Source organism: Pongo pygmaeus, chromosome 3 (genome assembly GCF_028885625.2).
Source record: "Pongo pygmaeus isolate AG05252 chromosome 3, NHGRI_mPonPyg2-v2.0_pri, whole genome shotgun sequence".
Taxonomy (NCBI): Eukaryota; Metazoa; Chordata; class Mammalia; order Primates; family Hominidae; genus Pongo; species Pongo pygmaeus.
Genome location: NC_072376.2, coordinates 58,338,818 through 58,350,843, shown reverse-complemented (window position 1 = coordinate 58,350,843; position 12,026 = coordinate 58,338,818). Strand labels below are relative to the sequence as shown.

General features: G+C 37.1%; 2 long non-coding RNA genes across 4 annotated transcripts in view; both read right to left on the bottom strand.

Annotated features, from left to right (window-relative positions):
• LOC129035639 (uncharacterized) overlaps positions 1–7,929 on the bottom strand; it is a 103,496-nt gene extending 95,567 nt beyond the window's left edge. Inside the window, exons 1-2 of one of the 3 annotated variants that reach the window (XR_008502259.1) lie at positions 7,755–7,929; positions 4,064–4,205 (exon numbers count right to left, since the gene is read on the bottom strand). This is a non-coding gene — a long non-coding RNA (uncharacterized LOC129035639). The remainder of the gene's footprint in view (positions 1–4,063; positions 4,206–7,754) is intronic. The other 2 variants (XR_008502260.1, XR_008502257.1) reach the window with 2 other exon arrangements.
• Positions 7,930–10,940: 3,011 nt separating this feature from the next.
• LOC129035638 (uncharacterized) lies at positions 10,941–11,706 on the bottom strand. Its single transcript, XR_008502255.1, has 2 exons — positions 11,567–11,706; positions 10,941–11,436 (listed from the first exon to the last, which is right to left on the bottom strand). It is a non-coding gene; the product is annotated as an uncharacterized LOC129035638 (long non-coding RNA).
• Positions 11,707–12,026: the final 320 nt, after the last annotated feature.

The following is a 12,026-nucleotide window of genomic DNA, read 5'->3' as shown; positions in this document are numbered from 1 at the left end:
TGATGTATAAGGATGCTTGTGATTTTTGTACATTGATTTTGTATCCTGAGACTTTGCTGAAGTTGCTTATCAGCTTAAGGAGATTTTGGGCTGAGACAATGGGGTTTTCTAGATATACAGTCATGTCATCTGCAAACAGGGACAATTTGACTTCCTCTTTTCCTAATTGAATACCCTTGATTTCCTTCTCCTGCCTAATTGCCCTGGCCAGAACTTCCAACACTATGTTGAATAGAAGTGGTGAGAGAGGGCATCCCTGTCTTATGCCAGTTTTCAAAGGGAATGCTTCCAGTTTTTGCCCATTCAGTATGATATTGGCTGTGGGTTTGTCATAGATAGCTCTTATTATTTTGAGATACGTCCCATCAATACCTAATTTATTGAGAGTTTTTAGCATGAAGGATTGTTGAATTTTGTCAAAAGCCTTTTCTGCATCTATTGAGATAATCATGTGGTTTTTGTCTTTGGTTCTGTTTATATGCTGGATTACATTTATTGATTTGCGTATATTGAACCAGCCTTGCATCCCAGGGATGAAGCCCACTTGATCATGGTGGATAAGCTTTTTGATGTGCTGCTGGATTCTGTTTGCCAGTACTTTATTGAGGATTTTTGCATCAATGTTCATCAAGGATATTGGTCTAAAATTCTCTTTTTTTGTTTGGTCTCTGCCAGGCTTTGGTATCAGGATGATGCTGGCCTCATAAAATGAGTTAGGGAGGATTCCCTCTTTTTCTATTGATTGGAATAGTTTCAGAAGGAATGGTACCAGTTCCTCCTTGTACCTCTGGTAGAATTGAGCTGTGAATCCATCTGGTCCTGGACTTTTTTTGGTTGGTAAGCTATTGATTATTGGCACAATTTCAGCTTCTGTTATTGGTCTATTCAGAGATTTAACTTCTTCCTGGTTTAGTCTTGGGAGGGTGTATGTGTTGAGGAATTTATCCACTTCTTCTAGATTTTCTAGTTTATTTGCGTAGAGGTGTTTGTAGTATTCTCTGATGGTAGTTTGTATTTCTGTGGGATCGGTGGTGATATCCCCTTTATCATTTTTTATTGCGTGTATTTGATTCTTCTCTCTCTTTTTCTTTATTAATCTTGCTAGCAGTCTATCAATTTTGTTAATCCTTTCAAAAAACCAGCTCCTGGATTCATTTATTTTTTGAAGGGTTTTTTGTGTCTCTGTTTCCTTCAGTTCTGCTCTGATTTTAGTTATTTCTTGCCTTCTGCTAGCTTTTGAATGTGTTTGCTCTTGCTTTTCTAGTTCTTTTAATTGTGATGTTAGGGTGTCAATTTTGGATCTTTCCTGCTTTCTCTTGTGGGCATTTAGTGCTATAAATTTCCTTCTACACACTGCTTTGAATGCATCCCAGAGATTCTGGTATGTTGTGTCTTGGTTCTCGTTGGTTTCAAAGAACATCTTTATTTTTGCCTTCATTTCGTTATGTACCCAGTAGTCATTCAGGAGCAGGTTGTTCAGTTTCCACGTAGTTGAGCGGTTTTGAGTGAGATTCTTAATCCTGAGTTCTTGCTTGATTGCACTGTGATCTGAGAGATGTTTGTTACAATTTCTGTTCTTTTACATTTATTGAGGAGAGCTTTACTTCCAAATATGTGGTCAGTTTTGGAATAGGTATGGTGTGGTGCTGAAAAAAATGTATATTCTGTTGATTTGGGGTGGAGAGTTCTGTAGATGTCTATTAGGTCTGCTTGGTGCAGAGCTGAGTTCAATTCCTGGGTATCCTTGTTGACTTTCTGTCTCGTTGATCTGTCTAATGTTGACAGTGGGTTGTTAAAGTCTCCCATTATTAATGTGTGGGAGTCTAGGTCTCTTTGTAGGTCACTCAGGACTTGCTTTATGAATCTGGGTGCTCCTGTATTGGGTGCATAGATATTTAGGATAGTTAGCTCTTCTTGTTGAATTAATCCCTTTACCATTATGTAATGGCCTTCTTTGTCTCTTTTGATCTTTGTTGGTTTAAAGTCTGTTTTATCAGAGACTAGGATTGCAACCCCTGCCTTTTTTTGTTTTCCATGTGCTTGGTAGATCTTCCTCCATCCTTTTATTTTGAGCCTATGTGTGTCTCTGCACGTGACATGGGTTTCCTGAATACAGCACACTGATGGGTCTTGACTGTTTATCCAATTTGCCAGTCTGTGTTTTTTAATTGGAGCATTTAATCCATTTACATTTAAGGTTAATATTGTTATGTGTGAATTTGATCCTGTCATTATGATGTTAGCTGGTTATTTTGCTCGTTAGTTGATGCAGTCCCTTCCTAGTCTCGACGGTCTTTACATTTTGGCATGATTTTGCAGTGGCTGGTACCGGTTATGCCTTTCCATGTTTAGCGCTTCCTTCTGGAGCTCTTTTAGGGCAGGCCTGGTGGTGACAAAATCTCTCAGCATTTGCTTGTCTGTAAAGTATTTTATTTCTCCTTCACTTATGAAGCTTACTTTGGCTGGATATGAAATTCTGGGTTGAAAATTCTTTTCTTTAAGAATGTTGAATATTGGCCCCCACTCTCTTCTGGCTTATAGGGTTTCTGCCAAGAGATCTGCTGTTAGTCTGATGGGCTTCCCTTTGATGGTAACCCGACCTTTCTCTCTGGCTGCCCTTAACATTTTTTCCTTCATTTCAACTTTGGTGAATCTGACAATTATATGTCTTGGAGTTTCTCTTCTCAAGGAGTATCTTTGTGGTATTCTCTGTATTTCCTGAATCTGAATGTTGGCCTGCCTTGCTAGATTGGGGAAGTTCTCCTGGATAATATCCTGCAGAGTGTTTTCCAACTTGGTTCCATTCTCCCCGTCACTTTCAGGTACACCAATCAGACGTAGATTTGGTCTTTTCACATAGTCCCACGTTTCTTGGAGGCTTTGCTCGTTTCTTTTTATTCTTTTTTCTCTAAACTTCCCTTCTTGCTTCATTTCATTCATTTCATCTTCCAGGGCTGATACCCTTTCTTCCATTTGATCACATCAGCTCCTGAGGCTTCTGCATTCTTCACATAGTTCTCGAGCCTTGGTTTTCAGCTCCATCAGCTCCTTTAAGCACTTCTCTGTATTGGTTATTCTAGTTATACATTCTTCTAAATTTTTTTCAAAGTTTTCAACTTCTTTGCCTTTGGTTTGAATATCCTCCCATAGCTTGGAGTAATTTGATCGTCTGAAGCCTTCTTCTCTCAGCTCGTCAAAGTCGTTCTCCATCCAGCTTTGTTCCATTGCTGGTGAGGAACTGTGTTCCTTTGGAGGAGGAGAGGTACTCTGCTTTTTAGAGTTTCCAGTTTTTCTGCTCTGTTTTTTCCCCATCTTTGTGGTTTTATCTACTTTTGGTCTTTGATGGTGGTGATGTACAGATGGGTTTTTGGTGTGGATGTCCTTTCTGTTAGCTTTCCTTCTAACAGGACCCTCAGCTGCAGGTCTGTTGGAGTACCTGGCCAGCCATGTGAGGTTTCAGTCTGCCCCTGCTGGGGGGTGCCTCCCAGTTAGGCTGCTCGGGGGTCAGGGGTCAGGGACCCACTTGAGGAGGCAGTCAGCCCGTTCTCAGATCTCCAGCTGCGTGCTGGGAGAACCACTGCTCTCCTCAAAGTTGTCAGACAGGGACATTTAAGTCTGCAGAGATTACTGCTGTCTTTTTGTTTGTCTGTGCCCTGCCCCCAGAGGTGGAGCCTACAGAGGCAGGCAGGCCTCCTTGAGCTGTGGTGGACTCCACCCAGTTCAAGCTTCCAGGCTGCTTTGTTTACCTAAGCGAGCCTGGGCAATGGCGGGCGCCCCTCCCCCAGCCTCGCTGCCGACTTGCTGTTTGATCTCAGACTGCTGTGCTAGCAATCAGCGAGACTCCGTGGGCGTAGGACCCTCTGAGCCAGGTGCGGGCTATACTCTCCTGGGGCACCGTTTCCTAAGCCCGTCGGAAAAGCACAGTATTAGGGTGGGAGTGGCCCGATTTTCCAGGTGCCCTCTGTCACCCCTGGAAAGGGAACTCCCTGACCCCTTGCGCTTCCCGAGTGAGGCAATGCCTCGCCCCTGCTTCGGCTGGCGCACGGTGCGCTCACCCACTGACCTGCGCCCACTGTCTGGCACTCCCTAGTGAGGTGAACACGGTACCTCAGATGGAAATGCAGAAATCACCCGTCTTCTGTGTCACTCACGCTGGGAGCTGTAGACCCGAACTGTTCCTATTCGGCCATCTTGGCTCCTCCTTCCTAAAAATTCATTTTCAAAAGAGGCTTAATGCATTTAAGAACCAAGCAAAACTGTGAGAGGATGTTTTCAAATATAAATGGGTAAAGAAATTGTGTACAGAACATCTAAGTTATACTTAAAACTCAGTGAAGAAGAAAACTCAACAATAAAACAAATGTTTGAATCCTTTAACAAAGATACATGAATGATAAATAAGAACATAAATATATAAGAAAAATGGTTAAAAAGTAAAAAAGTTCAAATTAAATTGGCAATCATATACCCCTACCTACCTAAAATATTAGTTAAAATTAAAAATCTGATTATATTACATTATATAAAATTTCAGAAAAGAAGCAAAAATTCTTTAACTTTGGGTATTTGGATTATTTACTGTTATATCAAAACATATTATACACATGCAACATTTTAATAATGTATTATTTGCTTGTCTTAATATTCTAGAATGCTCAAGGATGATTCCTTCTATTAATGAAACAGGATATATGGTAGAGAAACAATTGTTTCACAAGATGGTTTATCACGATAAAATTATAATAAATCACTGGAGATAATATGTTTATGGGACATGTGAACTCCTATCTGGGGAAACATAATGCTAGATCAGTGCCTAACATATTGTCTCAAATTAAATAGAAAGTATATTAAAGAGTTGAATAGTAATAAAAAAGGAGATAAAGCAGGAGGAAGAGAAACAATAAATTCTAGGTGAAAATACATGTGATTGTTTGACTTTAGTCTATAAACAGATTCCTACACAAGAAATATAATAAATTCAATGAGAAGAATTTAGAGACTTGATAAAATATAAAAATATGTGTGATCAGCTTCCCAAAATTTCTTACAAAGGAATGTAAAAATGAGAAAAAATATTTTATCATGTGTATCAAACCTAGAATATCATTATTAAAACATGCATACAGTTGAACACAAAAAGTAGAAAAATAAAATAGACAAGCCAAACAAAGAATATCAATAGCCTTTCACACAAATAATAAATTGAAACAGTAAATGATTTAACATCTTTAAAGGGGGGGCGGTGCATCAAACAATTCAAGAAATACAAACAAAAATAACAATAATGAAAAAACAAAAAGAAATTGGAAAATTTATTGTTTGATTTTGTTAAATATTAGTAGCATGGAACATTGAAATAATAACTTGAACTCTGCTGGTATGTGCATAAATTGCTTTAAAATATAGTTCTGTATAGTTATTTGGCTATAGAATGACAATGCTTAAAAATATTATCTTAAACCCATTAATTCCCTTTCTAGGAATGCATCCAAGAAAAATTTCAGAGGTTTAGACAAAAATTATGAACAAAGATACATATAGCTCTTTATTATAATGAAAAAAAATTAACTGCAATCTCTTCTCAATGAGGCCAACCTAGGGGCTTATTTCAGCCTCTTTTTAAATCCTTTTTATGTAGTTCTATATTTTCCCATGAAAATTATCACCTTCTATCATAATGTTACAATTATTTATTATTTATTATCATTTATCAGTTACTTCCTGCCACAGAACATAAGTTTTATGCATGCAGCCACTTTTTTTTCCTAGCTGTGTTAACTGATGTATTCTAAGTGCAAAGAAGAGGCCCTGTCTATATTAAGTACTCAGTAAATAATTGGTGATTAAAATAATTAATAATAATTTTATTATATATGTATTTTATTCTTTACTAAATAATAAAATTATGTTTTAAAACATAATGAGTATTTAGGCATATTTAAGCATATATAAATTTTCCTGTGTGTGCAAAAATCAGACAACAATCTATTTTTATGGTGACCATAATCATACACATATATACATGTATGTATTCAAAACAAAAGAACGCAAAGGCTCAAATGGTAGAGTTAAAGGTGATCTTCATTTGCCCTCATCTCTAAATATTCTATAATTATTACATAATAATTGAACACTTAGAAATATAATTAAAAATATAGTCTAAATATATATGGATATATAAAGTAGTTCATAAAGATAATGTACCTCAATATCATATGTTTAAGAGAAACAAAAATATCTTAGTATATGGATTTAAAATGGGGAATTGAGGAAACATGCATGATGTGAAATGAGAGCTTATAGCACAAGACTGTGCCATGAAGAATTGAGACTTTTATAAAGATATGAAAAATTCATAAAGCTGCCACCTTCCCCAAGCCACTGGCATCCCTGGGCTAGTGCATTTATTACAGGGGTCCCCAACAGCTTTCTCTGTTTGCTCATTTACCTCTATAATCTTTTCTCTTCACTGCAGCAGAGGGCTTTTCACATTATGCATAAGATGAATTGCCTTTTTCTTCTCAAAACTCTACAATGGTTTTCTGTATCATTCAAGGCAAAAGTCAAAGCACCTAACTGTCCACACTGCCCTAATGGACGTGAAACATCTACCAAATTTTGGGATCAGATTATGTCATATCAAGATCTATCTGTCTATTCTAAATAAACCTAGCAAACCCTCAAACCCACAGCAACTTATTCCTCACTATCTGGGTTCAAGCAATTCTCCTATCTCAGCCTCCCGAGGAGCTGGGACTACAGGCGCCTGCCAACACGTCTGGCTAATTTTTGTATGTTTAGTAGACACAGGGTTTCACCATGTTGGTCAGGCTGGTCTCGAACTCCTAATCTCAGGTGATCCACCCACTTCGGCCTCCCAATTACAGGCGTGAGCCACCGTGCCTGGCCCTCTGGTATTATTTTTCTTCACTGGAATTGTCACTATCTGATAGAAACCATGACATAGGTAGAAAATACCATGTACTGTTCATATATATTAAATATTTATACATGCATACAGACAGACATATGCTCAAACACATACACACACAGAATATACATTACATACACTTAATACAATTATTTAGTTCACACCCTAGTGTGCCTAGTATATTATATATTTAATATTTTTATTTCACCAATTAATGCATGTCTGCACAGGCACACATTTGTGCTATTTCATTTCTCTAAGTCCTTTGTCTTGAAAATGCAATTCTTCATAAAAGAATGAATTTTAATTATTTGATTCAGCATTGTATTTTTTAAAAATCTAGCTGAAGGCCTGGCACATGCATGGAAACTGATGAGTATTTATTTACTGAATTAGACATTAAATAAATCGGTGCATCTTTTGTGGTCACTCTTTCTACATAACAAGGATTTGATGGTTAATATCTGCATATAATGTGAAAGACATTGTAAATCTACTTATGTATATGTATATATATGTATGTATAAATATATATAATTGATTTGATCAATTTATTGGTCTTTCTATCTGTCTATAGCTATGCCCTATATTTATGCTTAAATTGCTCAGCAATTTTAAGTGAGGTGCCCCTGTATAAGTGATTTCTTCTTAAGTTCCTGTTATTTCTTTAAGTTCTCTCCCCCATCCTAAACAACCACAAAACTTCCTAAGAAGATAAAGTTGAAGAAACAGTTCACAGTGACATTCAAATTTAACTCTTCATATATCCTGGGTGGCACAACAAGAGGTTGAAAAAATCTGCACAGATTGTTTTACATACCTCCATGGAGCCTTTTATATAATTCTGAGTGACTAACTTCTTTCAGCCTGTTTAGACAGGATTAGATCAAACTGAGAATCTCTCCTAACATAATTACGTGATTATCTTGGGATTTTTCTTTTGTTGCTCCTCTTGTTACATCACATCAGTTGGAAAAGAAAATCTGTGGAATTATACATGTCGAGTTCTAGAATTCTGTGAATGTAAGCACACAGTCTTTGAGATGTAAGAACTTTATGACATAATTATGAAGATAAACATTGATCCTCACATCTGCTCTGTCAAACTAAGTGTAAGTGGTTCATAGTCTGTACCACAGCTAAATTTAAAGTGAGCGATCATTTTGATAAATATTGTGACTGACATTTATATGGTCTAGAAAAGTATCTGACTGACTTTTATAAACCAGATTTATGAGTTGAGAATGGGAACACTGTTAGGCCTGGCACGCACGGTGTCTCACGCTTGTAATCCCAGCACACTGGGAGGCCAAGAAGGGCGGATCACAAGAGGTCAGGAGTTTGAGACCAGCCTGGCCAACATCGTGAAACCCCGTCTCTACTTAAAAAAATGCAAAAATTAGTCAGGTGTGGTGGCATGTGCCAGTAGTCCCAGCTACTCGGGAGGCTGAGGCACGAGAATCGCTTGAACCTGGGAGACGGAGGTTGCAGTGAGCCGAGGTGGAGCCACTGCACTCCAGCCTGGGTGATAGAGCAAGACTCTGCCTACTAAAATAAAATAAAATATAAAGAATGGTGACATTATTGACCAGTAAAACTTAAAGAAACAGTCCCAGAAAAAGTTATTTTTAATTTAATTTACTAAGTCCTTGGAATGTATGTTCTTCTTAGTGAGCTAAGGAAAGAAATTTGATAATTTTACAAGAATTATCTGGAGATTATTTCTCATTTATTGAAGTTTTCAAAACTAGTTCAGAATACTCTTACATCAGGAATTATCTTTTAACTAGATAAGTAGAATTCTCATGACATTAAGTGTAGCTTAAGTTGATGGTCATTTATAATTTAGAATGTCATCTATATCAATAAAAGTAACAAGTAACTGCATGAGTATTGTAAGATGAAATAAAATATCTGGATTTTTCAGTTTATTTCTCTTATAATGCATTCAAACAAAGAACTGTGGCCCAAGATATTTCTTTTAAGAAGTACAATAATTTTTTTACTTAGTTTTTTAAAATGCTTTCAATTGAATATTTGTTTTGAGCTTATGTCAATTGTAATTAAGCTATTTTTGTAAAGTAGGTAGATTTGGGTGGCACCCTTTATAATTTCCTCTTTGATAGGCAGCTCTATTCTTGAAGAATCTCTCTATTCTTTCCTAAATTGAAAATTAGAATGTTGGTTAAGTAAATGACAATGAGGTAGATAATCGAAAAGTATATTCACTTCACAGAAATAGAAATATCATTTTTATTGGGCACTGTGTAAAACCAAAGTACACCCCAAACTTCTAACATATTTGGTTTCAGAATATTTATAACATTTTTTTATTTACCTTGTGTGGCAGACTTGTAAGTAATAGCGTGGCAGCAGCTATTAATTTTTCCAGCGTAATTTATTTTTCTTTAGTAAGACTGAGAAGTTGGATGAAGTAACTGATAGTGATTAAAGAGAGTTGTGAACTCAAAGAGTCTATTGATGAAAAAGTTATTGAGCTATTTCAAGGGAAAAGAAGACAAAATAATTCTGGTAAAGTAAAATTATAGGAATATCTGTAGGGAACTGTGGAGTAAAATAAGATGTTAGAGTTATGTTAGAAAAAAAAAAGCCAATAAGGTTATGTTTAGTAGATTTATGGATAATTCAGGAAAACAAAATCCTAAACTCAAGATATTCTGGAAAGTGCAGGAAAATAGGCTTATAATCAAAGTACCAATGAAGATACAGAGAATATTCAGCAGAAGATACTGTGGGAGAAGGGTGGTGTGTCTTTGTGTGTGTGTGTGTGTCTGTGTGCTTATGTGTGTGTGTGTGTGTAAGTTCAAAATCTATGTATCTTTAGCCATCATGAGTGGGCATTAGTAGAGACATTATCAGTGAATAACTTACTACCCTCTGCCCACCCACTTCTTTGGAATTTTTTTTAAAGAACCTATAGGTCTAGCCGGGCGCGGTGGCTCACGCCTGTAATCCCAGCACTTTGGGAGGCCAAGGCGGGCGGATCACGAGGTCAGGAGATCGAGACCATCCTGGCTAACACGGTGAAACCCCGTCTCTACTAAAAAAATACAAAAAATTAGCCGGGCGTGGTGGCGGGCTCCTACAGTCCCAGCTACTCAGGAGACTGAAGCAGGAGAATGGCGTGAACCCGGGAGGCGGAGCTTGCAGTGAACCGAGATCGCGCCACTGCACTCCAGCCTGGGTGACAGAGCAAGACTCCGTCTCAAAAAAATAAATAAATAAAAACAAAAAAGAACCTATAAGTCTACATATTTTTTATGCCAGCTAACTGTGACCAAATGACACAGCCTGGACACCAAAACATAAAAGTCTTTTATAAGATTTCTAAAAGTATACTCATGAGTTCTAGAAATAAGTGTATTATCCTCTGTAGTCAGTATTGGATACTTGAAATAAATATATTTTTTAAATTTTGTTATTATAGAGTCTTCAAATGCTTTAGCATCTCTCTTTTGTAAGTCTGGTTTAGTATAGAGTCCCTAATCAGTTTTTCCCTAATTGGACTGCTAAGAGAATCACCTAGAGACTTTTAAAAAGTACAAATTTTGTCTCATATCTTTTGTTATCAGAATCTTCAGGGTGCATGTTTTAAAATTACAATTTTGAAAAATACCCCAAAAGATATGTGACAGGGAAATAAAAACTTGAGAACTCAATTCACTATGCCAAAGAAAAATAATCATCATAAGCTGAAAGCTGAGTCATGCAGGAAACTATTTTCCTTCTGTTCTTAAGCAGACAGCTACAGATGAAAGGTAAAATATCTCCATAGGCAGCTATGCCATGTTCACATGATCTTATGTAAAGTGCCTATTTACTGAGAACAAGACAAAAATATAATTGATTATTCTCCTACCTGCTCCTTTTCTCTTACAACATGTGGATTACCATACCCTCTCTCTTTCCCCTCCAGATTACTTTTCCCCTTTAAATACTGGAGTCCTCAAAATCATCTTTGGAGAAATGCACAGACCACAGACTGTTTCTGTGATTGCATGTTTATTTCTTCTGGGCATATCCTTAACCTTGGCAAAATAAACTTCAAAACTGATTGAGACTTGTCTCAGATACTTTCTGTTTTATACATATTTACTTACAGTAGTAATGAAACTGGCATTTTACATGAGATATTGAAGGCATAAGAATTTAAATCAAATGTTTCTTGGAAAGTGATAACTATCAGCTTGTTTTCTTTTTTTAACCAAAAAATAGAATTCAGAAAATTGTAAAGGTCATATGAATAGCTGACTAGCCCATGAACAAATCAGTTTAGCATACACATTAATATCCAAATAGTGACTTAGTTGTAAATTTTATATTTGCTTAAGTTGGGTTCTTGCTACATAACTCAAATAAAATGATTTCTGTAGATGCTGTCATATTTGCTGTTTGGACAATGTAGTTGTTCCAGCCTTCAGGCTTCAGAGTGTCTGAGGTGACCATGAGCTGAAGTGGTCCCCCGGCACAGCATAGCTTGTCTATGAAAACATGGTCAAAGCACTTTTTAAAGCAGGTTCTTGATCTCATTCCTCCTGACTGGGCAAGACCTCCCAACCAGGGTCTCCAGCCATCTCCTACAGTGCTTTTGAGCCAGCAATATGTCCGTACCTCCCTGTGACACAGCTCCTAGAAGACAGGGCAGACTGCCATCTTTGCTGCTTCACAGGCTTCACTGGTGATACCTGCAGGTACAGGAAAATCTGAGGTGACTAGGCATTGAAGTGGAACCCCAGTATACCACAGCAACCCTACAGAAAAGTGCACAGACTGTTAAAGGAAGAAAAACATACAAAAGCCAGCAACTTCAAATATTGAAGGTAAATAAGCCTGCCAAGATGAGAAAGAATCAGCACAAGAATGCTGAAAACTCAAAAAGCCAGAGTAAACTCTTTCCTCCAAATGACTGCATCACCTCTCCAGCAAGGGTTTGGAACCGGGCTGAGGCTGAGGCAGTTAAAATGACAGAATTAGAATTCAGAATTTGGATAGAAATGAAGTACACTGAGCTAAAGGAGTGCACTGTAAACCAATGCAAGAAAGCTAAAAGTCATAATAAAACATTGCAGGA